The sequence below is a fragment of the Vombatus ursinus genome, unplaced genomic scaffold (assembly GCF_900497805.2).
Source record: "Vombatus ursinus unplaced genomic scaffold, bare-nosed wombat genome assembly UNPS02011431.1, whole genome shotgun sequence".
In the NCBI taxonomy this organism is placed as follows: domain Eukaryota; kingdom Metazoa; phylum Chordata; class Mammalia; order Diprotodontia; family Vombatidae; genus Vombatus; species Vombatus ursinus.
In genome coordinates, this window is record NW_020951209.1 from 2,819,608 (window position 1) to 2,847,170 (window position 27,563).

The 27,563-nt window shown below is 41.0% G+C and overlaps 1 protein-coding gene across 4 annotated transcripts in view; it reads left to right on the top strand.

The window, feature by feature from the left end:
• The first annotated feature begins 4,538 nt into the window (after positions 1-4,538).
• DUSP16 (dual specificity phosphatase 16) overlaps positions 4,539-27,563 on the top strand; it is a 100,817-nt gene continuing 77,792 nt past the window's right edge. For 2 of the 4 annotated variants that reach the window (XM_027856446.1, XM_027856445.1), the window contains exon 1: positions 4,539-4,650. The gene's annotated coding sequence lies outside the window, so the exon portion shown is untranslated. The remainder of the gene's footprint in view (positions 4,651-27,563) is intronic. The other 2 variants (XM_027856448.1, XM_027856447.1) reach the window with 1 other exon arrangement.

Consider the following 27,563-nt stretch of genomic DNA (forward strand, 5'->3'; position numbering starts at 1 on the left):
GAGCTCGCATTGATCTGATCTGCCACAGTCAGATACACTGTAACTTGACTCTAGCACAGTGATGTCATTTTGGTCCTCTTCGAAAACAAAGGACAACAACTAACCAAGAGATAATCTAGTCTGACACCCTCATTTTACTGGTAAGGAAACTGAAACAAGAGACGTTAAATGATTTTCCTAAGGTTAAACAGGTAACAAGTGGCAAAGCCAGAACTCAAAAACAGGTCCTCTCTTTAGCATTCTAAGATTTAGCATTCTTTCCACTACAACAATCATGGCCTACATCTTATATTTCTTGGCATTGGCTATATAGAATCTCTCTCACTCTCTCTCTCTCTTTTTTTTTCTTTGACTAGGCAATGGGGTTAAATGACTTGCCCATGGTCACACAGCTAGTAAGGCCAGATTTGAACTCAGGTCCTCCTGACTTCAGGGCCAGTATTGTATCCACTGTGCCACCTAGCTGCCCCCTAGCAGCTCTAATTATTTGTTGAATGAATTAAATATAAGGTTCAGCGTTCCAAAGAATGAGCCAGTTAAAGTGGGAAAGTCAGGCCACAGCCTATGAAAAGTGAGCCATTAATTTGTCCTGGCTTTTTCCTACATACTGCTTCCCTAGCTTTGAATGCTGTTCATCTACCTTAAGTCTGTCAAGTGTTTGTCTTCTTCCATTTCTGGACCAGACCTATGATTTCAACAGTGATGTTGAACAGTGAACAGGGAAGTGATGGGATGGCTCAAGTGCTATACTGGACAAGTCATTCAATCTCTTTTAGCCTCATTTTTCTTATTGGTAAAGTGGGGACAATAACACCTACCTAATTGAATTGTTAGACTCAAAAGTGAATATGTATATTTATTCATATATGTATGTGTGTTCATATATACATATATTTATTATGGTACAATATTATTCCATTACATTCATGTACTATAATTTGTTTAGCCTTTTTTTTTTTGGTAGGCAATTGGGGTTAAGTGACTTCCCACACAGCTAGTAAGTGTCAAGTGTTTGGTCTGAGGTCACATTTGAACTCAGGTCCTCCTGCCTTCAGGGCTGGTGCTCTATCCGAGGCACCACCTAGCTGTTCTCGTTTAGCCCTTTCTTAACTGAAGACTTAACCCCTTAGTTTCCTTCTGCAAGAGGGCAGTAATCTTGGTTATATATATGTATATATATATTTAGATACAGATATATACACACATATATGAAATATGCTTTGCAAATTTAGGTCATGCTTTGCAAACCTTGAAGGCACTACATAAATGTTGGCTATTATTATCAGCACTTGCTTTGCAACTTCTATATAATCTCAGAGCTGCTGAGAACACAGTTTCACGGACTTGCCTAGGGGTCCCACAGCCAGAATGTGCCAGAGAAGGGTCTTGACACCTATCTCTGTATCTGAAATCCCCCTTCTCCATAGATCCTTCCTTAACCTTTGTTGTTGCTGTTCAGTCCTGTCCTACTCTTTGTGACCCCATTTGGGGTTTTCCTGGTAAAGGTACTGGAGCGGTTTGTCATTTCGTTCTCCAGATCATTTGACAGATGAGGAAATTGAGGCAAATGGAGTTAAGTGACTTGTTCAGGATTACACAGTTAGTTAAGTGTCTGAGGTCAAATTTGAACTCAGGAAGATGAGGTTTCCTGATTTCAGCCCACTGCCTCCTTCTTTAATCTAATGGATTTAAAATACATCTGTTTTCCAACCACTTTGTGCTGATGCTTAGAAATGAACAGTGCTGAAGAAATTCTGAACCAGCCTTTAGATCTGACAGCTCCAGAAGGCTCTCTATGAATATTATACCCTTATCCTGGCTTAAGTGAGGCCAAAGAGGCTATAGTGACATCTTCCGGCCACCAGAGGCCACAGACATGTCAGACAACTGGACCATCTCCCTCCTCTCTTCCCCTAGTCCTGCCCCCTTTTAAATTAAGCTTTTCTTCTCTTCCTACCTAGCAAAGAACCATGCCTTAAACCCAAATCACTCTGGCTCTCACCGATTGGCCAATAATAAATCCTAGCCTAAGTCTCACTTGGTCATTGTTTGGGTTTTGATGGTTCAGAATGAGTATAATTCCATTTTGGGCAGAAACTCTGAGGGTCTTTCCCTCCCAGATTGATTTTTTTTTAAACTAGATAAATGAGGCTATTTCCCTCCACCCCCTCCTTTTCTTACCTAGCCTTAATCATTGAATGGAGTTGTCTCAGACAAACTGAGACCTGGGAAAGACCTTAGCTTAAAAAGGCCAAGTTCTCCCACTCCACCCCAGAAATCTCCACTCCTCTTGATCTATATCTTGCCACTGGACACAGATGGCTCTGGAAGAAAGCTAAGGCTGGTGACTTTGCACAGCCCCTCCTTCACTTAACTCCAATTTACTTGCAAGGCAAGACATCACCTTCCTAAGGTCCTCTGAGAACCGACAAATAATAACACCCCCACCACCTAGGAGAGATAGTTTTGATGTTCCTCCAGTTGTTAAGGACTAATAATAACCATTTAGATGGTGTGTTTAAAGGTATAAAAACAAACATGTTTACTCCTTTTTCAGCCTAGTGAGTTTCTCAATCCTTTTTCCCATAAAAAAAAAAGTCCTTCAGGGAGTATGCTTATGAATATCATATAACAAAGATGTGTTTGAGGCACATTGTAAAGGCAAATACAATGTTATATGAGCCAGATTTTTCCAGTGTCTAAATTCTTTGGGAATAAGTTTGGCTTGATTGGAATCCACCTTATGTCCTAGGACTCCACTTAAAACACTAAATGATACTCTAGTGGTCCGAAAGTATTACTGCACCTTCCAGAAAATGCCTAATTTACTCCTCGGGATTACTTTAAATGCACTGAGAGAATCTAGCTCACAGAGCATTTCCACTCGCAGTGTGCTTTTCAGTCGTTAATCACATCTTTGTTATTTGATATCCATGTGAATACTCCTAAGTAAAGCAGCTCTTGCTCAAAGTACATTGAAATAAAGCACTGATTATCTGATTGAGTGATTCTCAGCCCTGGGTCTGTGCCACTCCAGCGTGTCTCTAGTTATACAAGGGTCATCATAGAATTGTAAAAGCAACAAAAAGTCAATACAAATTTATTTTTACTTAATTCTAATAAAAAAAAACTATGTTATATCGAACTTTTTGGAGGAGTTTGTGTGTACAGTGGACTCAGTTAAATGTTGCAGCTCCAGAGATTATAAACCATTGGTTTAATTTAAAAGGCACTCATGGTGTCAGGTGTATAATTATTGAATTATGATAATTTAAAATATGTTATTTACCTTTGCTCCATAAAGCACAGTAACTTGGGAAATCTTGGCTTGGGGTCTTACATTACAAACAAGTGGTTTGAGAAGTTTGTTCAGGTTTGTCCTCTCGTAAGAAAATTCGAACAGGAAACAGTAACATGTTTGTGTGTTGTTGTTTTTTAGAAACTTACATTTTGGATTTATAGATTTAAAAAATTGGCTATCAAATGTTGTACAACGTATTTTCTTAAACTTCCTTTACATTAATGAATCAACTGAAAACACCCTTCGAAAACGTTGGAGTATGAAGTAGGGAGAAATCTGTTGAACATCCATTCTGTAAAGATCTGTTATGGGAAAAGAGAAGGGAGAGAAAAGCATATGGGGCAAGTAAAGAGCCAGGATAGAGAGAAGGAAAGGAGAAAGGGAGTGAAGGAGAGAGGAAGAGAGGGAGGAGGGAGGGGAAAAAAAGAAAGAGGCGGGAACTAGAGGGAGAAAGGAGGAAGGCGTGAGGAGCGACTTATTTGAATAGCGCCTCATTGTGCAGCCAGGCTCCTCCCAGCTGCCGCTTCGGAACCTACTTGTGAATCAGCCGAATGCAAGGAGGGAGAACGTAATTCTATCCCTTGCACAGATGACAGAGAGGAGAAGAAACACTGTTATACTATTAAGCATGGAACATTAGACCTAATAAAAGCCGGGTTCGGGTCACTGGGATGGTGGAGCTGGAGCTGCTGTCTCCTTGCCCAGGCTCCCATCTCTCCCACTCCGGTCTCTTCCTCCGCCTGTCTCCTCCTTTCCCCGGGGCTCTGCTGAGTTCATTCACTGGGATTGGTTTCAAATGACGCCATCGCTTTATTTTTAAACCAATGACCTCATCCTAGCTTGAAGTTTCCTGACCAGCGACTCTTTCTCTTTTCCCCCTTAACCCTCCCCCTCCCCCCTGCCTTTTTCCCCACTTCTGTCTATCACTCTTTTTTGGGGGGGAGGGAGATTTAATTATTTTAGAAAAAAAAACTATTATTATTCATTTTCCCCCCTTCACTTTCTCTACAAGTCTCCTCTTTTCCTCCCGAAGTTTTTCATCCTTTTCGACTTTCTTTTTTTTTAAAACTCAAGGCAGGTTGGGGGTGGGAGAAGAAGAGTTTGCAAATTTCCTCTCTTCCTAACCCTCCAATCGCCAAGACTCGGAGGAGAAGATAATAGAGAAAAGAGAAGGAGGAGGAGGAGGAGGAGGAAGAGGGGAGGAGGAGGAGGAGGAGGAGAGAAGCCGGGCCAGCGTTGGCGGCGGCGGCTCCTCGGAAGGGGAAGAGCCCCCGGGAGACGGACGCGGGTGACAACTTTCGTTTCTTCCCCGGCGAGCGAGGGGAGCGCAAAAGAGAGGTGGGGGAAAAGTAAGTGGGGTGCTGGGTTGGGTTGTTTTTTTTTTCTTAAAGCGGGCGACCGACGGGAGAGCGGAGGCGCCGCAGGGGGCACCGGCCCAGGGACGGCCCCCCCCAAGCGGGGGACCCCAGGAGTAGCCGTGCGCCCCGGCTCGCCGCGCGGGCCCAGCCTGCGCAGCGCAGCGCAGCGCAGCGCAGCGTGGACACCTCGGGGCGGGCGGGCGGCGCGGCTCTCTCGGGGTTTTCATTCACTTTTTCCCTCCCCCTCTCCCCCGCTTTTAAAGGGGAGGAGGGTGGCGGTGTCGGGCTGGGGGTGGTCTCGGGACCGGGAGGGAACCGTAGGCCTCGCCGGGGGGTCCGCGGGGTGCTTCGGTCGAGGGGAGAAGCGGCTCCTGGAGTTGGGGCAGGACCTGGCGCGTGGGGCGAGGAAGAGCCGGGGGGCCGCCGCCCCTCGCCCGCGGTCCCCTCGGAGCCCACTGTTCCAGTCCAGCCGGGAGGCGCCGCTGCCCCTCGGGGGGGCGGCTCGGGCGGCGCTGCTCATTTCCAGGCACGCCTGTTTGCCCCGCGCTCCTGCCCGTAGAACGTGCTTTGGCTGCCGGGAGGAGCGGTGTTATTGCAAACGCGTCTCTGGTCCACGGGCGAGGCACGCGTGGGTTTGGCGGATGAGGCTCGGAGGGAGGGCAGTGACATTTCTAATCCTGGAGAGGTGGTCCCGATGGTCGCGCTTTAGAGGGACCAGAGGGTTCAGGTGGCCAGTTTCTTGTTGATCTGGTTGCAGTTTATGTAACAATCAACAGTGACTCACATTTCTATAACCCTTTTGAGATCGGCCGAGCTTCCTCCTTCCTCAGTACCCCCCCATCCCAAAACTAAGCTTTAACCAATCCATCAACAAACCTAGAATGAGGGCCTACTGTGTGCCAGGCACCCGGCTAGGCTCTGGGGGGCGCCTGGACCAAAAACAAGCCAAGCACCCTCGTGCTCCTCACGTTCCTTGGGGGGGTGGGCCGAACCTTGTAGGCAGGAAAGAATATACAAAATATTTACAATGTAAACACAAAGTAATGTGGGGGGGGCAATAGCTGCTGCAGGGATCAAGGTAGACTGCTTGGGATGGGGGTGGTGGGGGGCGCAGCAGTAGCAGCTGTGGACATCAGGTTAGGTGAACGCTAGGAGGTGGCATTTAAAGATTTAAAGTTAAACTTTGAAGGAAGAGAGGGATTCTGAGGCGGAGATGAAGAGAGTGCATTTCTGCCATAGGGGCCAGACAGTGCGTGCAAAGACCCGGAGATGGGAGATGGGTAATTTGGCTTGGAGCAAAGACTGCCTGAAAGGGAGTAAGGTAATAATTCTGGAAAAGTAGCCTGGAACCAGGTGTTTTGAAGAGCTTTAGATGCTAAGCAGAGAAGTTTGTATTCTAGAGGTAAATGTATTTATATTTCGAACCAATGAAGAAACAAAGGCATTTGGTTTTAGGCGTTTGGTTTATTCTTATTGGAAGTTAATATCTTTGGAAAAATAAAACTGAGTACTTTAAAAAGGATAAACATTTTGTTGTAACAAGATGAACGGTTAATGTAAAATCTTTTTAAAAAAATATATTTATAACCTGGTCACACAGAAATTTGTGAGTTAGTGTATAATTCCATTAATTTTTTTTAGTTGCCAGGGGCTAATCTTTGTGTTTTGAACTCATCAGATGTGACTCTCCAGTTTAGTTTTTAAAGAAATCTCATAGGAGTGGAGGAAACATGGGAACAACCTGTTGTATAACCAACCTGGTTTGGAGAGAGCTCTGGGCCACCGGTTACAACTGTGCTCTCTTGAGCCCAAGGGCTATAAATGCAGGACATAACCTTTGAAACCTTTTGCTTCTCCAAGATTCATCCCCACCGCCACTTTGTGGTGATTTCTCACTTTGCCCTTAAAAATGAAGAAAACTCATTCAGAAAACGGTCAGACATTTTGTCTTACTGATTTTTTTTTTTTTAGTAGAACTTCATTTTCTAGAGGCACTTAGACTGAGAGGACATGCTGGGAGAAGAATGCCTGTTTATGTATTGGAATTTATAGGGTTGATTGTATGTATCATAGAAATATAACCTTTTCTTGAAAGTGTGTAACAGTGCCTCATCTCAGGTCAAGAAAACAATTATTTTTTCCTTTTTTTTGAAGTTCTAACTGAATTAACCCCATTAGCAAAATGACACAAACCCAGATTTACACATCAGTTGATCTGTTTTTTTTTAATCCCCCAAGAAATCTGTGGATGCACAATTTAAGTAGTCGTAATTAAGAAAAACTTGCTGACTTTGTAATTGGCAAAAGTGGCAATGAGAAATAATTAAATTTCTTTGTAAAGAGACTTGGTGAGATGTTGACTACACTCTTTTATGTTTTTGTAAAAGCATTTTTTCCTAACTCGTGAAAGTTATCAAGTAGAAGGACTGTTTATATGGAATGTTAGTATTTTCTAAATTTTATTACATTTAATTTTGAGTTGCAGCAAGCTTAAAATACAATCCCTAAATGGAGTTTACAGGTAAGTCAATCAGTGCTTACTGAATTGACCATAAGTTCAAAAGGCAAAAAATAATTTGAAACCGAGGTCCTTGTTCCTGTTAATAAAATAAATAAGTAAATACATATATAAATAAAGCAAAAAGTGATTACTGCACATTGATAAAGTCAACCCAAATACCAGCAGTGTAAATTCCAGAGCTTAAACTTACTATCATCTTACTAACGTAATATAGAAAAATCTTCAAACTGTGGGCAATGGGACAGTAACTAAAAGTTGAATTATGGTCTTTGATCTTGAAAATATACATATTTTATTTGGGTGTTTCTGTTCCAACTATTGGAATATTGCTATTCCAACAAACTATTATTGTGTAGGCAGAGGGAGAACAGAAGAGTAAAGTTTCACAGTTCAATCATCCTGGACTGAACTGTGGCAGATCTTTGTCCTTCGATGTAAAGATTCAATTCAATTCAATAATCACTTATTAAGAGTCTATTAAATCATCGTGCTAGATGCTGGAGATACCTAGACAAAACCAAAACAGACCCTGCCCTCAGGGAGTTTATATTCTGATGGGGGATTGAACAGAAACAGATAAGTAAATACAAGATAATTTTTGGCGTGCCTGACCTGAGACTTGAAGGAATTTTAGGAATTCTAAAAGCTGGAGGTCAGGAGGGAGTGCATTTTAGACGTGGAGGCTAGACATGGAGGCTAACTGGTAAAAAGGATGGAATAATGCCTATTAAATTTATCTTATGTAAAAACAGGAATTTGAGACTTTGTTCTTTCAAAATCTTCCTGGAAGTACCTGGGAAAAGTCTTTGGAGCCTTCTTTACCATTTACCTTACTTCCTTGGACCTTCATTTTTTTCTACCTCTTAAATTCTAAAACTGTGTCTAACTACAGTATTGAGTTTGAGTTGATGCCAAGGTCAGGGTTTAAGAACAGGACCCAAAGTGGTTGCTGGCCTTGGTCAGTGACTGGGAGTAGAGCCAGAACTGGTGTTTTGGGTTTGTTTTGCTGTTGTGATATCTTCCTCTCCTGTTTTCCTCCAATTTTTTAAAAATTGCTTATGCTGAGAATTTAATTGAGCTGAGCAGGTGTGTAATATGGGATGGTCTTGGTAAAGTGTAATTTTGGGGGGGGAACCACATTTTCCTGAACTATCTGGTAAATTTTTTTTCTAATTTACCTTATTGGAGACCATCTGGCATACAGAAATAGAAGTTTTAGTGTATACATGCTTGGGTTTGAGTGAAAAGTTTTTGATAATAAAACTATAAACCAATATAACAAAATTGAGATAAAAACACCCAGAAAAAGAGTTTGAAAAGTCAAGCACAAGAGAAAAATGGCATTTTAAGAAAGATCTATAAAATGACAAGATTGTTTTTCATCTCTTCTGTTCTGACTTCCTATGATTATATTAAACAGATGGAGGGAACTAGGCAAAAAGACTCTTTATAATGTAAAGATTATAATCAGCTCTTGTTTTCTACTTATTTGATTATGTGGGACAGACTCAATCCCATGTTACTTTCTTTTCACTGAGCATGTTTCTGGACAGCCTCCTCTTTCCGTTAACTTGAACACTTGTTAATGGTAACCGAATCAGAACTATGCAGGAATAGGTAAATATGTTAAAGAGAAAAACACTAAACTTCAAATCTATTATATTACATAAGTAAATAAGGAGATTGTAAGATAGCCCCTAGCTACCTTTTATGAATTTAAGACACCCAAGCCCAGATGAACTACAGATGAATCTTGCTTTGCAGAAGTAGACTGGACCTATATATAAATTGATTCTCTAGGTAATTTGAATTTTCCCTAGATGTGGGGAGGGGAGGAAGGCTGGAAGGGGGGCCAGCACACCATTCAAGGACACATGGGGTGGAGGGGCCAGAGACAGAAGGGACAGCTCTGGCTGGGAGCCAGGAGCCTGGCCTGAGAGGTGGGGGATGGAGACACGTGAGAGCCGGACAGGTGAGGACAGGCAACAAACACGTGGGGGCGCTTGTAACAGACCAGAGCAGTGACTGAGGGAAGATACCCAGGAGCCAATGGGCAGTTGGGTAGGCAGAGGGGGCAAAGTTCCCTCTGGATGCAGGAGACCTCAAGCCAAGTCCTTTATCTGGTAGAACTGTGAAGCTCTGTGCCCAAGTTCACTTGGGTTTGTTTTTGTTTTTGTTTTTGGTGGGGGAAGTAGTAGCCAAGTACTATATAGTAAAGTTAACAGATTTTTTTTTTTTTTTGTAATACAGATTTCTTTCAGAGTTCTTTACATAGTCAAATTTGCATTTGTGTATGGAGAACTTCACATCCAGGATGCTGAAGGAACTGTTGCATGTAATGAATGTCCCAACAATTGTCAGTGATCTTTGAAAGATCATGAACAAGGGGAGGAAAAAAGTTCAACATGAGTCAACAATATAACATGGTAGCCAGAACAGCTAATGTTGATTATAGGCTTCAGTTAGAGGAAAAATGATGATTGATTTGAGCTCAGTAGTTAGTCACCATATGTTCCTTGGGAGCTGAGACTGTCTTTTGCCTTACTTTGTATCTCAGTCAATCAATTAACATTATTAATTTACTATGTGCCAGTGCCTTCAGGGAGCTCACAATCTAATGGGACAGACAACATGCAAACAAATATGTAGAAAGCAAGTGATACACAAGGTAAATAGGAAATGTTTGATGGAGGGAAAGAACTAGAATTAAGAGGGGTTGAGGAAGGCTTCCAGGAAAAGATAGCATTTTGATTGGGACCTAAGGGAATTCCACCAGAGAGGTCAGTAGATGGAGAGGAGGAGGGAGAATGTTCCAGGCATAGGGGACAGTCAGAGAAAATATCTGAAGAGAAGATGTTGTCTTGTTCCTGGAAGGTCCAGAGGGCCATTGTTGCCAAATCTCCAGCCCTTAGCATAGGGCGAGGCACATAGTAGGTGCTGAATAAAATTCTTGTTGAATGGACAAGCATCCCAGATTTAGTGTACTGTGAATGAATGAATGAATGAATGGGCATCAATTAAGTACTTACCATGTGCTGTGCACCTTGCAAATACAAATACAGAAGTGAGACAGTTACTTCTCAAGGAGATTACATTCTAATAGAGAAGGCTGTATCTAGGTGAATGATGGCGAGGAAAGGGAGTTTTGGTCTGGGGAAACACGGTGACAAAGTGAGTGGAGTAATTGGGATAGAGTGAGGTGTTACTAATCGGTATGGCCCAGCACCAGGACAGGATTTCCATAGCACAGTCTCTGGAGGTCCAGTAGGAGGGTCTAAGAGCCGTGGTGGCAGGTTGGGAAATGCCTGCCATGGAAGAGTATGGTCACATCTGGAACTTAACAGAGAAGTTAATGTTTACAGGCCACCTAAAAATAGTGTAATTTTTAACAGCCTCTGTCCCCTTTTCACTACTGCATCAAAGCAGAAACAAAAAAAGATTCCTTAGGACAGAGACCTTTTTCTTTTCTTTCTTTTTGTTTTGTTTTGTTTCGTGAGTTTTCCATGTTCAAAGAATTCTTCACTAAGTGACCAACCTGCTTGGAGGATGAGCTGCTGGGTACTTAGCCAACCTGGTCCTTGGCAAGCAGATGGAAATCTGTTGACAGGACCATACTTGAAATTTTTCCTTTGAGGGCTATTGCAATAGCCTCTGAATTGGCCCCTCTGCTTCAAGTCTCTCCCCACTCCAATCAGGCCTTTACATAGCTACCAAAGAGATTTTCCCAATGATCAGGTTTGGTCATTTCACTCCCCCTGAATGCTTCATGTTACCTCTGAGATCAAAGATAAACTCTTATTTTGACCTGTTGGGCTCTTTGCAACTCAATCCCTCCTTAACTTGGGGCTTCTTGCATCTTTCTCCGCTCCTTGCACTCCACCATACAGTTCATTCATGGTGGTTTATTTGATGTTCCTCACACACAGTGTGCCTTGGCATTATCTGCTCCCCATTCATGGAATGCTTTTTCTCTTCACCTCTGCTTTTTTAGCTCTCCTCTCTGGTTTCCTTCAAGAAACAACTCAACTGCCACTTTATGCAAGAGGCCTTTTCTGGTTCCCCGCCCCTTAACCCCCAGTGTTTTTTCCTCTAAGGTTACCTGGTTTGTACTTTATATGTCTCTTGTACATATCTATTTACATACTGGTTGTCTCTTCCCTTAGAATGTAAGCTTTGAGGGCAAACTTTTTTTTTTCCTTTTCCCCACTTTGTCTTTGTATCTTCAGTGCTTGACATGTGGAAAGCGCCTAAATGCTTATGTGTTTTATTGAGAACCCAAGGCCAAATGTTTGATGTAATGAAGCCCTAGAGGACAAGACTTTTCAGAGAATCTGTAGCTAAATGAAGGGGTGGCTCATTTCCTCTTGGAAAGGGGAGTTGGCTTTATCATGCATCCAAATGCAACAAGAAATATCTTTGTCTGAAACACTTGGTCATCTCATGCTAAATGCTTATTATTCACTTTTTCAAAGTGATCACCATGAAGATAATTTCAGCTGGGACATCAGCATAGGCGATGGAGGATGAAGAGATAGAATGAAGAACTTTATAAGACTTTAAAAGTTAAATCAACTTATGCCTTTGTACTTAGTATACTTGTGTGGGCATGGGGAGAATGATGAAAATATGTTATGCACCCTGGTTAAGGAATAGGAAACGAGATTCTTTGATCCTGTGTCATGTGATACAAGAGACCAGAGGCTTAGAGACTATATACAGAAACTTCCTCCATATATTTTTATATATATATATATATATATACACACACACACACACACATACACATATATAATGATTTATATATATATACACACATGCATTGGTATATATGCATTATATATATATGTTTATACATTATATGTGTGTATATTATATAAAATGATTTCTTCAAGAAGAATCAGGAAGTGTTAGGCATGATGAGTATCCAGTAACACTACAAGATTACTGATTACTAATGGAGTAATTTCTGAGTCAGCTGTCTATACAGTTATCTCTTCCACATTTTGAGGGGGGCAGGGCTGTTAGACGCTATACCCAGAGATCTGGTAAATCCTTGTTAAAATTTTGGGCACTCCCTTCATACCATAGAAGAAGTCTGAATTATTATGGTATTAAAATGTGTGTGTGTGTGTGTGTGTGTATACATACATATACACATATACATATAATACTATACATATATTTTATGCATTTTTGAGTTTCTAGACTTTTTCTGTGCCATCTGCTGGCCTTTGTGTATCATCTGCAGCTTCTGCAAAACTTCCCCAAAATTCCCATTTAATTTCTTATGCCGACCCGCAATATATCAAAACCATGATGGGGGCAGCTAGGTAGCGCAGTGGATAGAGCACTGGCCCTGTAGTCAGGAGGAGTTGAGTTCAAATCCGGCCTCAGACACATAACAGTCACTAGCTGTATGACTCTGGGCAAGTCACTTTTGCCTCATATTAAAAAACAAACAAAAAAAAAAACCCAACAAAAAAAAACCCGTGATGGGGACAGATGTGATGTGGAAGGGATAAATGTATGTAGGAAAGACAACCTGTTAGAGAAAAGAAGAAAAAATACTAAATTAGGAGAAAGAATAAAAATGAGAAACTATGGTATGCAGTTGAGGTATCTCCAACCTGACCTATTTAAATGAGTGACTGTTACTGAAGAATGGGAGACGGATAAATGAACAGGCATTGACAGACTATCACTATTTCATAAGGAAGTTTAATTAATGTAAATTAAATGCCTTAATCAGCAAACACTTACATCTTCTTACTAAGCAGAGAGAGTTGTCAGCCAAGGGCAAGAATAATTTAGGATAAAAACTCATTGGTAAAATATTATGAATAACTATATGTGGAAGATTATGAGCAGTGTTACCTCATCAGACAGTGAAAGGGAAAAGTTTACTGACATGTGACAGGAGACTCAGTTAATCCAGGTCATCTCCAAGATATGTCAGGATAGCATTATTAGGGAAGCAGACAGAAAAATGAAAAAGTTTTAATAATTATTTTTATAACTAATTACTTTCTCCATCGGTGATAGTAGAACCACATTTGGACTCTTAACATCCTCTGCATGGGAAAGCAAAGAAAAAGATGGAAATTACATTTAGACTAGACCAATACACGTATTGGTCTGTATGGAGGCAAAATGTTGAGGGTATTGAGGAATATATTCTTAAGGTATCTGAAAGAGGAGAGAATGCCAAGTGTGGAAAAATATTAGGTGTTATTATTACTGAAAAAAAGTACAGCAGACAAAATATTTTCAACTAATGAACCATGGCTACTTTACGATCTCTTCAAGATTTTTATTAGAGTAATCAAGCAATCAATTAGCAGGTATTCATTAAATTTACTATTTACCAATGTTCTAAATGTTAGACATATATGTAAGTCAAGTCATATCAACAAGCTGTTATTAAGTACCTACTATGTGCCAGGCACTGAGGATATTTAAAAAAAAGGAAAAAAAAGACCTGCTCCTAAGCAACTTTGTACCAGCACGATATAGACAGGATCGAATGGAGGTAATCTTAGAAGGAAGACAATAATATTAAGAATGGGGGGGCAGCTAGGTGGTGCAGTGGCTAGAGCACCGGCCCTGGAGTCAGGAGGACCTGAGTTCAAATCTGGCCTCAGACACATAATATTTCCTAGTTGTGTGACCATGGGCAAATCACTTAACCCCAATTGCTGCACCCCCCCCCCCCAAGAAAAAAAAGGATTGGTAAAGGTTTCTTGTAGAAGGTGGGATTTTAGATGGACTTTAAGAAAGTCAAGGGAGACCAGGAGACAGTGATAAAGAGGGAGAGAATTCCAATGTGGGGTGGGAGTGAGGGAAGAATCCAGGAAAATATACCAATAGGAGGGAGTGTCTTGTACAAGGAACAGTAGGGAGACTAGTGCAGAATATGGGGAGGATGGTAAAGTGTAAGACTAGAAAGGTAGGAAGGAACTATGTGATGAAGGACTTTTAACATCAAACAGATGATAGGGAGCATTGGAACTTAGAGAGAGAAAGAGAGAGCGAGAGTGCTCAGTGTGTTTTAGGAAGATCATTTTGATGGCATAGTGGCAGATGGACTGGAGTGAGGAGAGACTGGCAGCAGGGAGACCAGATTGAAGGCTACTGCAATTTATAGTCCAGGTGTGAAGTGATGAGGACCTGCACCAGGGTGAAATTGTGTCAGAGGAGAGAAGGGGATGTACAAGAGAGATGTTGCGGAGATAGAATTAACAGGACTTGGCGAGAGATTGGATTTGGGTGTTGAGTGATCTTGACAAGTAGAGGACAGCTCTAGGTTGTGAACCTAGGTGATTGGGGGGATGGTGGTACTCTTGATAGTAATAGGCAAGTTTGGAAGAGGACAGAGTTGGAGGGAGTGGGGTGGAGAAGATAATGAGTTCAATTTTGGCTATATTCAGTTTAAGATGTCTGTGAGATATCGACTCGAGATCAGGAGAAAGGTTATGGCTGTATGAATAGATAGGAGAATCATGTCGCAGAGCGATGATTGAATGATGATAGTTGAATCATTGGGAGCTGATGTGACTACTAAGTGAGACAGTTGATGGTTTAGAGAGAGTAAACAAGAGGGTCCATTGCAGACCCTTCGAGGACATCCAGAGTACATCAGTGTGAACTGGATAAAGATCCAGCAAAGGAGACTGAACAGGAAGAGCTCAGATGGGCAGGAGGAGGACCAGGAGAGGTAAAAGAGAATGAGGAAAACTTAAGAGAGAAGAAAGATCCAGAAGAAGGTGATTGACAGTGGCAAAGATCGCCGAGAAGTCAAGAAGGATGAGGACTGAGAAGAAGCCATTAGATCTGGCAATTCAGAGATCGTTGTAACTTTGGAGGAAGCAGCTTCTGGTGATTGAGATTGGAAGCCAAACTGCAGAGAGTTTTTGGTTTACCCTTTGACTCTTCCTCCATCCATTGCTGCACAGATATCCTGAGACTAGGGGTCTTCAGCCTCTTTCAACATTGTGGGATTTGGGGATCTGGTCTAGGTCTCTGCCCAGAGTAAACATCAGAGGGAGGGGACTGGTGCCAGCTGGGTTACCAGTCCTTTCCTTTGGGCATGATCTTTCCTCCCGGATGGCTTTTGTTATTATTTATTATCGTAATTTAGTTGCTCTCCCTTTTTATTTCCACATGAATCCATGCCTCCTGTGGGTTGTGGTGGCATCCAGCCGGAGTTACTGCTATGGGAGTACTAGAAGGGGATCTCCACAGCTGGACCCTAAATCATAGACTTTTGAGGTTGCTGGCCTTGGTGGAGCCCACCATGCTGCATGGTTTGGAGGCTGGGGATAGGGAAGAGATGGAAGTATTACAGTTGTCTCTTGTTATTTTGTGAGGTTTTTACCTTGTGTGGTACTTCTGTCTTACAAATTATTTCCATCTGCTTATCTTGTGGTTTTCTCTTTAGCTACTCTGTATCTGGTACATAATGGCCTTTTCTGAGGTTTCTGGGTCAAAGAAGTTTGCAGAAAGCAACTTGACACTCAGGCAATTCCTAATCCTTCATTTTATAAGGAATGGTACCTATAAATCCATGATAGAAATGAACTCATTGTTAAATTATTTCCAAATATTATATTTCTTCATGTACTTAGACTTCAGCGAATGTTAGTTAACTACTCACTTTGTTCAAGGTACCGTGGGACTGTGGGAATACAAAGAAAAAAACTAATCATCTGTTCTGTCAGCTAGGTGATGGGTTCAATAGATACAGTCCTGGTCCTGGAGTCAGGAAGACCCGAGTTCAAATCCAGCCTCAGACACTTACTTAGCTGTGTGACCCTGAGCAGGTTACTTAACTTCTGTCTACCTCATTTGTAAAATGGGGATAATAATAGCACCTACTTTACCAGGATTATTTTGAGGATCAAATTAGATAATAAATAATAAATGAGATCATAAATTGCAAAGCCCTTAGCACAGTGCCTGGCACAAAGTGGGTACTTAATAAATGCTTATTTTCTTTTCCCTTCCCTCAAGGAGCTCAGATTCTTTTTACTGGTAGGATTCCACCTGTACACAGGTAAGTAAATGCAAGGTCATTTGAGGAGAGTTTTAGAACACTAAAACATGAAGGGGTTCAGGGAAGGCCTCACAGTGGAGGTGGCATCTGAACAGAGCCCTGAAAGGAAGATAAGGATTCAGAGAAAGATAGAGGAGGGGGAGGGAGAGGTAGAGGAGGAAGGAGAGAGATAGAGAGACAGAGGGAGGTGGAGGAGGGGTAGGGAAAGAAAGACGGAGAGAATGGAGGGAGAGAGAAAGCTCACATTCTGGGCATTCTGAGACTTGAGTGAATACACAGAGACAGGAGATGACATGTCAGGTTTGGAGAACAGTTAGTTGTCTGTTTGACTACAATGCAGAGCTCTTGTGAAATAAGGCTAGAAAGGTAGATTGGAGCCAGATTGTATAGGGCCTTAAATGCCAGGCTGAGGAATTTGTATTTTATCTCAGAGGCAATAGGAAGTCTCTCAAAGTTTTGACCCGGGAAAATGACCCGGTTAAGCTTGTATCTTAGGAATATATTGTTTGGGTAGTCTGTGGAGGATGGATGGATTGAGGAAGGCCTGATGCTGAAAGGAGGGAGAATGGGAGACTGTTGCAGTACTTCCGGCAGGGGGTTCATTAGAACTTGAATTTTATTGACCTGTGCTGGTGAAGAGAACAGGACCTATATGAGATGTTGTAGAGACAAATTGACGGGACAATCAATGGGATCAGCCTAATGGCTGGCTCTATGAGAGGAGAGGGAGTGAAGACTTGAGGAGGATTCTAAGGTTATGAACCTGGATGATTGAAAAGGATAGTGGTGGCTTAATAAGAAACAGAGACATTCAGGGGTTGGGCAGGTTTGGAGGCAAAGAGGATGAATCTCTGGATATGGTGAGTCTGAAGTAAAGATAGACATAAAGTCCGAGGAGATGGATTCAAATCCAGCCTCAGTCATAGCATTTGTGACATTGAGCAAGTTATTTAACCTCTCAGGTCCTCAGTTTTCTAATCTGTAAAATGAGGGTAGGAAGAGAGTTGGACTAATGTGCCTAATGTCCCTTTTGGCTTCAAGTCTACTATCCTGTGAACCTGTGACTTGTTTCATATTAATCCTCTTCATAATCTCCTTTGAGGCAGCATTTATTAGGCACCTGTCATGTTCCAGGTACTGCTGGGTACTGTCAATACAAACACAAAAGCCAAATGACTCTTCACCTTGGTAATCTTAGATTTTTGTCAGAAGAAACAGCCCTAAACAAATGCAAAATATATTTTTAAAAAGTATTTATACAGTGGCAGAGTGGGGTAGTGGACAGAGTTAGCCTCAGTCAAGAAGAACTTAGTCCAGATCCTGACTTTGTGACCCTGGGTAGATCAATTAACCTTGAAGTGCTCTAGGTAACTGTCTCAGACTGTAAGTAGAAGAGAAGGTCTGCACAGGCAAGAGGGATTTTCCCCATTTGGGAGTTCCCTAGATCAGTGAAATTCCAGGTCCAATTCCTAGCCCATGGACTTCATATTCCAGCCAAAATGGCCTGCTAACTCTTTCCCAAACTCTTCCTTTGCACAGTTTATTCCCCAAGCCTAGAATGGTCTTCCTTCCAAGCTCAGCTTGGGACATTATCTCCTAAATGATGTCTTTTCTGATCTACTCCCCTCCCCGCTCAGAGTTGCCTTGTATTTAAAAAAAGACACCCCCCAAAACAAAACAAAACAAACAACCCTAGACCTGTGGTCTCTTCAGCTTAGGGAAGCCATGGTGAGAAAGTTCTCTAGCCTTGTAGATCTGACATTTTCAATAACTTAAAGTCTTAGAGATTTGCCTGAATTACTACTGAGAAGTTAAGTGACTTGCCCAAAGACACTATTTAAGAAACTAGAAATAAACAGATGCCCATCAGTTGGTAAATAGCCCAACAAATTATGGCATATGAATGGAATGGAATATTACTGAGTGGTTAGATATGAAGAATGCCACAAAGCATGGGAGGGCATAGGAATTGATGAAAAGCAAAATAGTCAGACCAACAAAATATGCACAATAATTACCACAATGTAAATGGAAAGAACAAAAACAGAATATTGTGTAATTATAAGGATCTTGACCTCAGAGAAGAGAATGAATTTACCCTGCTTATTTTGTGTGTATAAATAAGATTATAATAATTTCAATATATTTATTATAGATTACACATATTTTTACACATGATATTACACGTAATATTACAATATTATAGATACACATATTTTGTTGTTCAATTATGTCCAATTTTTTGTAATTTCATTTTGGGTTTTTCTTGGTAGATTCTGGAGTAGTTTGCCATTTTCTTCTCTAGCTCATTTTTATAAATGAGGAAACTGAGACGTATAGGGTCAAGTGACTTGCCCAGGGTCACACAGCTAGTGTCTGAGACCAGATTTGAACTCATGAGGTTGAGTTTTTCTGCTTCTAAGCCCAGCATTGCACCACCACCTACCTATATATCCATTGCACCATCTGGCTACATACATATGTATATATATACACATATATATACATACACATAACACACATATATACACGTACACACATGTGTATAGGTGTGTGTGTGTGTGTGTGTGTGTGTGTGTGTGTGTGTGTGTAAAATGTTTCAGAGGTGGGATTTGATCCCAGTTCTGACTGAGGCTGGCTGACTGTCTCTCCACTGTGACAAAGTGCTTAGTAAATAGTTGTGATTTTATTGATTTGTATGTCCCAACATCTGGCATGTTGTCAAATTTTTGTTGAATATGATTTTAATTGTTTTTATTGATGGGATGCTCCTTTAAAACAACTCTTGCACCACTATTTGATTTTACTGCTACAAAGGTTTAAATTATCAGTGTCAGTGAAACTATTTTACTTTATAGTAGGTGATCATAGCAATTGCTTTCATTTTTGATTCTGTGAATGAGTCCAAGTCATCAATAATGTAAATATTTGTTTGATTTGATACCTTTTTTATCATCAGCATTAGAGATCTTGTACAGGAAAACCTTTAACCTCTCTCCCCCATAAGCCATCAAAAATCTTGAAATAAAAAGAACCAAACCACTGTTGATTCAGTTGAGATTGGAGCTTCAAGATGACTGTTAGTGGCAGTCTTAACAGAAGTCTGATTGTAATGTTGGAAAATGCATTAGTTTAAAGAGATGTATGTTTGGGGAATTTCTGTGTACTGAGTGTTTAGGAAGAATGATATCCAATTGCCAGAAAAAAAAAATAAACAGCTTTTATAGACCTCTTTAGTCAAAAGGATTATGAATGGAATTAATGGAAACTTTTGTTACAGAAAGGACCTTTTAATTTTTTCATAAAAATAAGCCAGCTGAAATTGTAAGGGATTATTCTGAAATTGTAAGGGATGTATGTCCTATATTTTCTGAACAAATTCCCATTTCTCTTTTTGAAAGTAACTTATCAAAATCAAGAAATAGGGGACACTATGTGTGGGATAAACATTGTAAGGGATTCAAAGAAGCGTCTGCAGCCCTTCTGGTCGTTTACAGTCATTAGCATTGTGTTAACCTTGCTCTTGGTTTTAAAGTAGCTGAACTGAAGCCCCCACTCAGATATTTGCTACCTCTATGCCATCTTAAAATAGGGACAATAATGATTTCTCTGTTGGGCTCCAGAGGGCAGAACCAGGAGCAAGTTGTAAAGAGGCAAATTTGGCTTTGATGTTAGGAAAAACTTGCTAACATTTAATTATATGTAGAAGTGAATGAACTGCCTCAGAAAGTCTTTAAGCAGAAGCAAGAAGACTGTTTATAGGTATGTCGTAGAAGGGAGGGGATTCTTTTAGGGTTATGAGTTGATGTCGTTGTTATCATTGGTTGTGTCTGATTCTTGGTGATGCCATGGACCATAGGTCCAGGAGGTTTTCTTGGCAAAGATACTGGAGTGGTTTGTCATTTCCTTCTTCCCTAGGTTAAGGCAGAGGCTGCTGGAACCAGTTTCAATTGGCCCATTTGTTAAATTTTCAGTTATAAGTAGTTACACCTCAGAAATCAGCAGACCCAACAAATCAGGGCTTGATTATTGTTTCGTTGATTTCCAGGGGTGAGGAACCTGCAGCCTCAAGGCCACATGTGGCCCTCTAGGTCCTCAAGTGCCACCCTTTGACTGAATCCAAACTTCACAGCACAACTCCCCTTAATAAAAGGATTTGTTCTGTAAAACTTGGACTCAAGAGGCCCCACCCTAGGACCTGGAAGGCCACATGTGACCTTGGCTGCAGGTTCCCCACCCCTGGAAGAAAGTGATGAGGAAAATGTTGATAATGCAGATTAAATTTAAAAGTGTGTCATGAATGCAAGTTCTCCACCCAGAGCCAGTTGCTAGACATTTACCCTGTTACTAGTATTTCTGTTCTGGCCAGAAACTCTGAGGGTCTTTTCCTCCCAAGATTGATTCTTTTTATGAAGGCAAACTAGGCCATCTTTTGCCTCAATTTTTACCTAGCTTTTAACTACTGAATGGGCATTGCCTCAGACAAACTGAGACCTTGGAAAGACCTTAGCTTAAAAAGGCCAGGGTCTCCCATTGCACCCAAGATCATCGCCAGTCACCTTGACTTATGTCTTGCCACTGGACTCTGATGATGAGAGTGAGGCTGATGACTTTGCACAGCTCTTCCTCACTTAAATCCAATTCATTTGCAAATCAAGACATCATCCCCCTGATATCATTGGTCTTCTTCAAGAATGAAGGCTGAAGGGGCAACTAGGTGGCGCAGTGGATAGAGCACCGGCCCTGAAGTCAGGAGGACCTGAGTTCAAATATGACCTCAGCACAAACACTTGACACTTACTAGCGGTGTGACCCTAGGCAAGTCACTTAACCCTAATTGCCTTAAAAAAAAAATGAAGGCTGAACATTAATACCTTGATGGGTATGAGGTGTTTTTTCAGGATTTTTTTTTCATTATCTTACTAAGTAGTAATTTGGGAAATTTTTCTCAAGTCAGTCTCCTCATTTTACTGATGAGGAAACTGAAAGCCTGGAGAAGTTATAACTTTCCCAGCATCCTGCAGATATCAGTGGCAGAACCAGGGTTTAAACCCAGATCCACTTTCTCCAAATCTGGGGGGGAGGGCACTTTCTTTCCATTTTTTATTTAAATATTTATCATGGTTGTTATTTTTTACTTAATTTTCATGATATAGTACTGACTCTTTGTTCTTAATCCTGGGTATTGTCAAGCTGAAGATCTTGCCTATCAGTCTGTACCTTCCTAAAGTAAACTCCTTCCAGGAGTTTATCTGTTAGCTATGTGTCCCAAGACATGTTTGCAAGAGGTGGTGGTGGCCTTTAAGTGACTTGTCCCCAGGAGTGTTCCTAGACCCTGAATTGTTCCTGGAGAGGCAATAGCATAACCTCTTAGTCCAAGATATTACAACTCTGAAGAGGGGAACCATGTAGCAAAGGGATAGGAGTTTTGGAACCCCACCTAACCTTCTAGAGGAATTTTCCAGGATCCAGTTTACTGGAAAGAGTAGTACGGAATTTCTTGCATAATGCTGCATTGCTGCACAGGTTCAGATCCCAAAGTTTTAGACCTCCTAAACCTAGTCTTCCAGAGAGAGAAGGAATCATTTCTGGATAGCAACACATACTTTTGGAGAGAAGGGTACTGTGCACATACATGGCCCTGCAACCATGATATTGAAGGGCAAAGACTTGGTTCACCTTTGACTACTGTTGGGAGGTATTTGGATGGTATCCATCCAATAGGAAAGGGAGTTGCCTCTCCTACAACCCCAAGTTCATTTTCTTTTTTGTGGAGTATAAACCATTGGGCAATAGCCTGAATCCAAAGGCCTGAGTCAATCACCTGAATGTCTTGAGGTTGCCTTTGCCATAGCTCCAACATTGTTGTTTCTGTTCTGAGACAGTCCAAACCACAGGGTGGCACTATGAGCCTGGATAATTATATAGGTCCCTGGGGGGGGATGGTGGGATTTATTGGAGAAGGAAGAGAATTGTATTGATTATTTATGGGCTCTTCTAAGCCCTTGTGTTTTCTTCTTTCTGTCTGGGGGGTAAAATAAAGGCTAACCTCTACTTCAAGACTTACACTGGGAGCCCCCTTTTCCACGTCTACGAAGACCTATATTCTGAGTTTCCCAAAGGAAACTGGGGTCAAAATGAGCCAGAGAACCTCTGACATTAAACCCAGACTGTGTAAAGCCAGAGAGCTTTGTGGGGAGAGGGATAGGAAATATGTTGCGGAATTATTGATTTAGGGTTCGATAGGACCATAGGCCTTATCTAGGCTAATGTCCTTATTTTACAGATGAGGAAATGACTCAGACTTAAAGTGACATGCCCAAAGTTACATGAGTAGTAAATCTTAGAACTGGGATTTAAACCCAAGTCTTCTGATTCCAAATCCAAATCCAATCTTATTCTATTGTCCTATTGTGTATAAAATTACATGTTTGATGTAAGGCATCCTGACTTATTTATCTAGCACAGTGCTCTGCACAGAATTGTAGCTTATGAATGTTGACTGATTTTTGTTCACCCCAAACTCTTTTGGGTCCTTTTCAAACAGAATAGACAGTGCAAACTTGATTCTTTCCAATTTAACTTGATTCAATTCAACAAATATTTATCAAGCACTTGCTATGTTCAGCCGCTGTCTCAGGTGGTACAGGATACAAAGATGAAATCAGACACAGTCTGTGTCTTGAGGCAGTTTATAATATAGTAAATGTCCTTGATGGTGGAGGGCCAACCTTCCTCGTAAGCAAAACCTGTGTTGAAGTGCTGCTTCTGCTTATAATATCTGTTTCCATGGGCGAGTCACATAATGATGATCAGACGGCTCTCTAAGATGAAAAGTTACTGAAAAGCTAATGATCAGCACTGGTGGAGGGGATTCCTAAAATACAAACGATTCTTGTTAGCAAGTGCAAAGGAGAGAGCCATAGAAAATACTATGACACATCTAAGGAGAGGTTATTTCAATTCTTCGCATTCTTGTTCACATTGCTCAGCACAGTGCCTGGCACATAGTAGGCACATTAATAAATGCTTGTTGATTGGCCTGGGAAGACTGAACGAATGGTTCTACCAGTTTTAGTCAAATTCCTACTTGCCATTTTTCCAACTTGGTATTCCCATCACTTGTTTCTTTGCCTTTGCACAGACTGTCTAGCATGTTTGGAACAAACTCTCTTCTTACCTCTTCCTTTTGGAATTTCTAGCTTCTTTCAAGCCTCTGGTCAGGTACTACCTCCTATAAGAACCGTTCCAGATACCTCTAGTTGTCACTGCTTTCTCCCTCAGTTGCAAATATATTCCATCTTCCTTTCTCCTCCCTTTGAGGACGAGAAATTTATCTTGTCTTATCTTTGTACCTCTAGAATCTATCACAGTATTATACAAATAGTGGATTCTTGTTGAATTGCTTTGGATTGAATGAGATCCAACCTCAGTTGCTAGGGCAGCTAAGTGGCCCAATGGATAGAGCACCAGGCTTGGAGTCAGGAGAACCTGAGTTCCAATTTGACCTCCTACACTTAATTGCTTTGTGACTGTGGGCGTCACTTAATCCTGTTTGCCTCAGTTCCTTATCTGTAAAATGAGCTGGAGAAGAAAATGGTAAAACATTTCAGTATTTTTGTCAAGAAAACCCCAAATAGGGTCACAGAAAATCAGAGACAACTGAAACAACTCAACAACAGAACCAACCTCTGTTGGACTTTGAAGGAAGAGAATTCCACCTGGCATAGATGGAAGGGATAGATTATTGTGTTCTAGGATAGCATGAAGAAAGACTTGGAAATGGGAGAGGGTAGAAAGGTGAAACAAAACTGTTTTGTTTTTTTTGTGGGGGCTTTTGGGCTGTGGAGGGAGGATTGTCTTCATACCCTTTCATTTACATAGACAAGAGAGGATTCCACCAGCTGTCCTATTCTAACTCCCCATACATCTTTAGCTAAAAGTGAGGTCCTATAGATGAGGAATAAATATGGCATACACTGCCTGTCAGGATTTTTTTATTCAGTTTTACTTAACTGTTTTTCTTCGTTACAAGTTGGGATTTGATGGGGTATTTATCTGGAAATGAGTGTGATGTCAAAAACAAAAGACATCAATAAAAAACTTATTTTAAGTGGTTCAGGAAGCAACCACTGCTTTGGAGACAGGAAGACCAAGCAGAGTTGCTGTTGCTGAAAGACTCTTGGGAAATGGAATCAGCCATGCTATCTCTGAATTTCTACAGCTGCAAGAAGAGATAGGCCGGTGAATGAGGAAAGAACAATTCACAGGTGTCTGAGTTGGGGTGTGTGATTGCATGTTTGGGAGGATAACAGGTTACACGGGCAGGATGGTGAGGAGAGAAGGGAGTGGTAGCCGCACCGGATTTGAAATCAGAAGACCTATGGTATGTTCTAGCCAGTCTGGGACTTATTAGCTGAATGACCTTGGTCAAGTCATTTCTGAGCCTCAGTTTCCTCACCTCTGAAATGATTAGGTTGGACTAAATGATCTTTAAGGTTTCTTCATGCTATAAATTCTATATCTCTTAGGTCCCTTACAGCTCTTAAATGATGATGTTTTGAAGAGCTGTTGTCTTTATCATTGCCCAAGTCTAGACCAGTACAAATTCTCTTTAGATCTCATGTCACTTTTGTAATCCTGGTTAAGAAATTGGAATAAGGTGTTACCTTAATTATCCTTTGAGTTTTCTAATTTCTTCTGTATCACAGTATACCAATGGCGCCTCACCTTGAGCATGAAAAAAAGGCCAAGGTCTCCCTCTGTATCTGGGGCCGTCTCTAGTCGTCCTGATGTCTCCAGGGGAGAGAATGAGAGGATGAGAATTTGCACAGCCCTGCCTCACTGAAATCCAATTCATTTGCAAGTCGTGGCATCACCTTCCTGATGTCACGGTCCTCTTCGGGAAGGAAGGACAAACAACAACAACCACCTTAAACCCACAGTTCGTTTGTTTTAACTGTTGTTAGAGATGAGTCATTTAGGAAGGTGCGCTGTAGTCAAAGAGCCCTGTACTTTACCCTGGAGATGAAGAACAGATTGATACTTTTTTTTTTTTTTTGGCCTACTTACAAGCTAATGAAGTAAAAGCCAAAGTCCACTATGTCGTGTTAGACAGCTCGGTGTGCTGGTTTTCCTTTGATTTTTAAAAGTAGTTTAGACCAGTTGGTTTAGTTTGGAGTCCCCTTAAACCAACTGTGCTCCTAATTCTTAAAATCAGCTTCTTAAAAACAATTAAAAATTTTCATTGATTTAAAAAATATATATATATATATATTTCACCAGTTCCTGATATAGCTTCTCCTCTATTCTGTCACTAAGTGAGCCAGACCTTGATACAGAATGAAAAAGAAAAGAAAAATAGATGACATGTATACAGTGGTCTACATCTAAAGACAGGAAGAAAGATAATTTTCTCATAATTCCTTTGGGACTAGTTTTGGCTATTATAATTACACAGCGTGTTGTTTTGGGTTTTTGTTTGTCTGTTCATTCTGTTGACATTATTTAGTCATTGTGTATATTGTTTTCCTGGTATTGTTGACTTCACTCTATGTTGGTTCAAATAGAAAGGTTCCCCATGCTTTTCTCTGAATTCTTTATATTGTTGCTTATGGTACAATAATATTCCATTACATTGATGTACATACTTTGTTCAGTTATTCCCCAGTCAATGAACATCTACTTAGTTTCTGTTTTTGTTTTTGTTTTTTTTTTGTGGTTGTTACCACAAAAAATTTCTATGAATATTTGGATCTATATGGTACTTTTCTGGATTTGAACTTCTTGGGGTATATGCCTAGCAGTTGGATTTCTGGGTCAAAGAGCATGGACATTTTAGTCTTATTTTTAGCACAATTCTGAGTTTCTTTTGAGAATTATTGGACCATTTCACAGCTAGACCAACAATATATTACTTAAAATAACTTTTTTTATTTTAATTTTTTATATTTATTTTAATTTTTTTCCAGAAAGGTTTATTTCTTTTCTGTGACATTTTTCTATATATACACACATACATAGTGGCTGTAGAAAATGCTGAGTACTCTGGTATGATACACTAAGAATGATTTTTAATTGTTAAGATTTAGAATTTAGTTTTACTTTTTTGATGGCATTTGTACCCCAGGTATCACCAAAGAACCTGGACTAATAAGGCACTAGGGGGGTTGGTGGGGGCAGTGGAAGTATCCCATTATCTTTTTGGGGAGAAATTTGGGGGGTGTTGTGTGTATAGGTTTCTCCCCCCACCCTCAACCCCGCTTTACTTTAGAAATATCCTTCTTAACAAACTCAGCTACCACCTCAAACTTGTTTCAGTGTTTCAGTGCTACTCCTGTCAGATGTCTTCCAGCTCTTCTTTCCTTTGTGGTCCAGTCTTGGGGGCTGACCCCAAGTGGTTCCACTTTTGTTTCTTTGGCTCATTGCCCCAACTTGGAGTTACTTCAGGAAAATCTCCTAATACACTTAATGGTTACTCTTCTCTAGATTTCCCTGTATGTGAACCAAAAGTTCCTCAGTTCCTAGGCTAGCATTCAAGGTACAGTGTAGATATTAAATCTGGGACAGCCTTTATTTCACTGATAGAGAAAGCGTGTATAAGGTACAGAAGATTAACTGGAGCTCATACATAAGAAACAGAAAATAAATAAAGCGCATCAGCTGTCCATGGAATGGAACTGAACTTGGGGTTGCTATCAGGCAGCCCTTTTGAGATACTGCTGAGTCTCTCTTTCCCACAGAGCCCTACACAGTCTCCCTAAGACTCATAGTATCACTATGTGGTTTAGCCTCCTCCCGGAAGGTAAACATACTTTGAGGTCTGCTAAATAAGCAGTTCCCTTCCCGTATGACCCACACTGTGAATAATTCACTGGTTCTCATCCCCAGGTAGGATGCTATGTAGCTACTATGTGAACTGCCCTCTTTTTATTTCTCCAAGGAACTCGCTGCATCAGGAAATTCCCTTCTTTCCCTAGAAGGTGCAATCCCTGCACTCTTGACCTTGTGCTGAGTGGACATTCATATATCTGCTTTGGCAGGAACTCTGTCATTGCCCCAGCTACCGCCATGGCTTAGACTGGGGAAGTCTGCTCTTGATTCTCCTTTCTGTTGCTTGTACTCTTGTAAGGGATGTGCCCTTTCTAAATTTTAGTGAAGCTGAAGGTTGAACTCTCATCATTTTTATTTTTATTTATTTATTTATTTATTAGGCAATTGGGGTTAAGTGGCTTGCCCAGGGTCACAAAGCTAGTAAGTGTCAAGTGTTTGGTCTGAGGCCGGATTTGAACTCAGGTCCTCCTGACTTCAGGGCAGGTGCTCTATCCACTG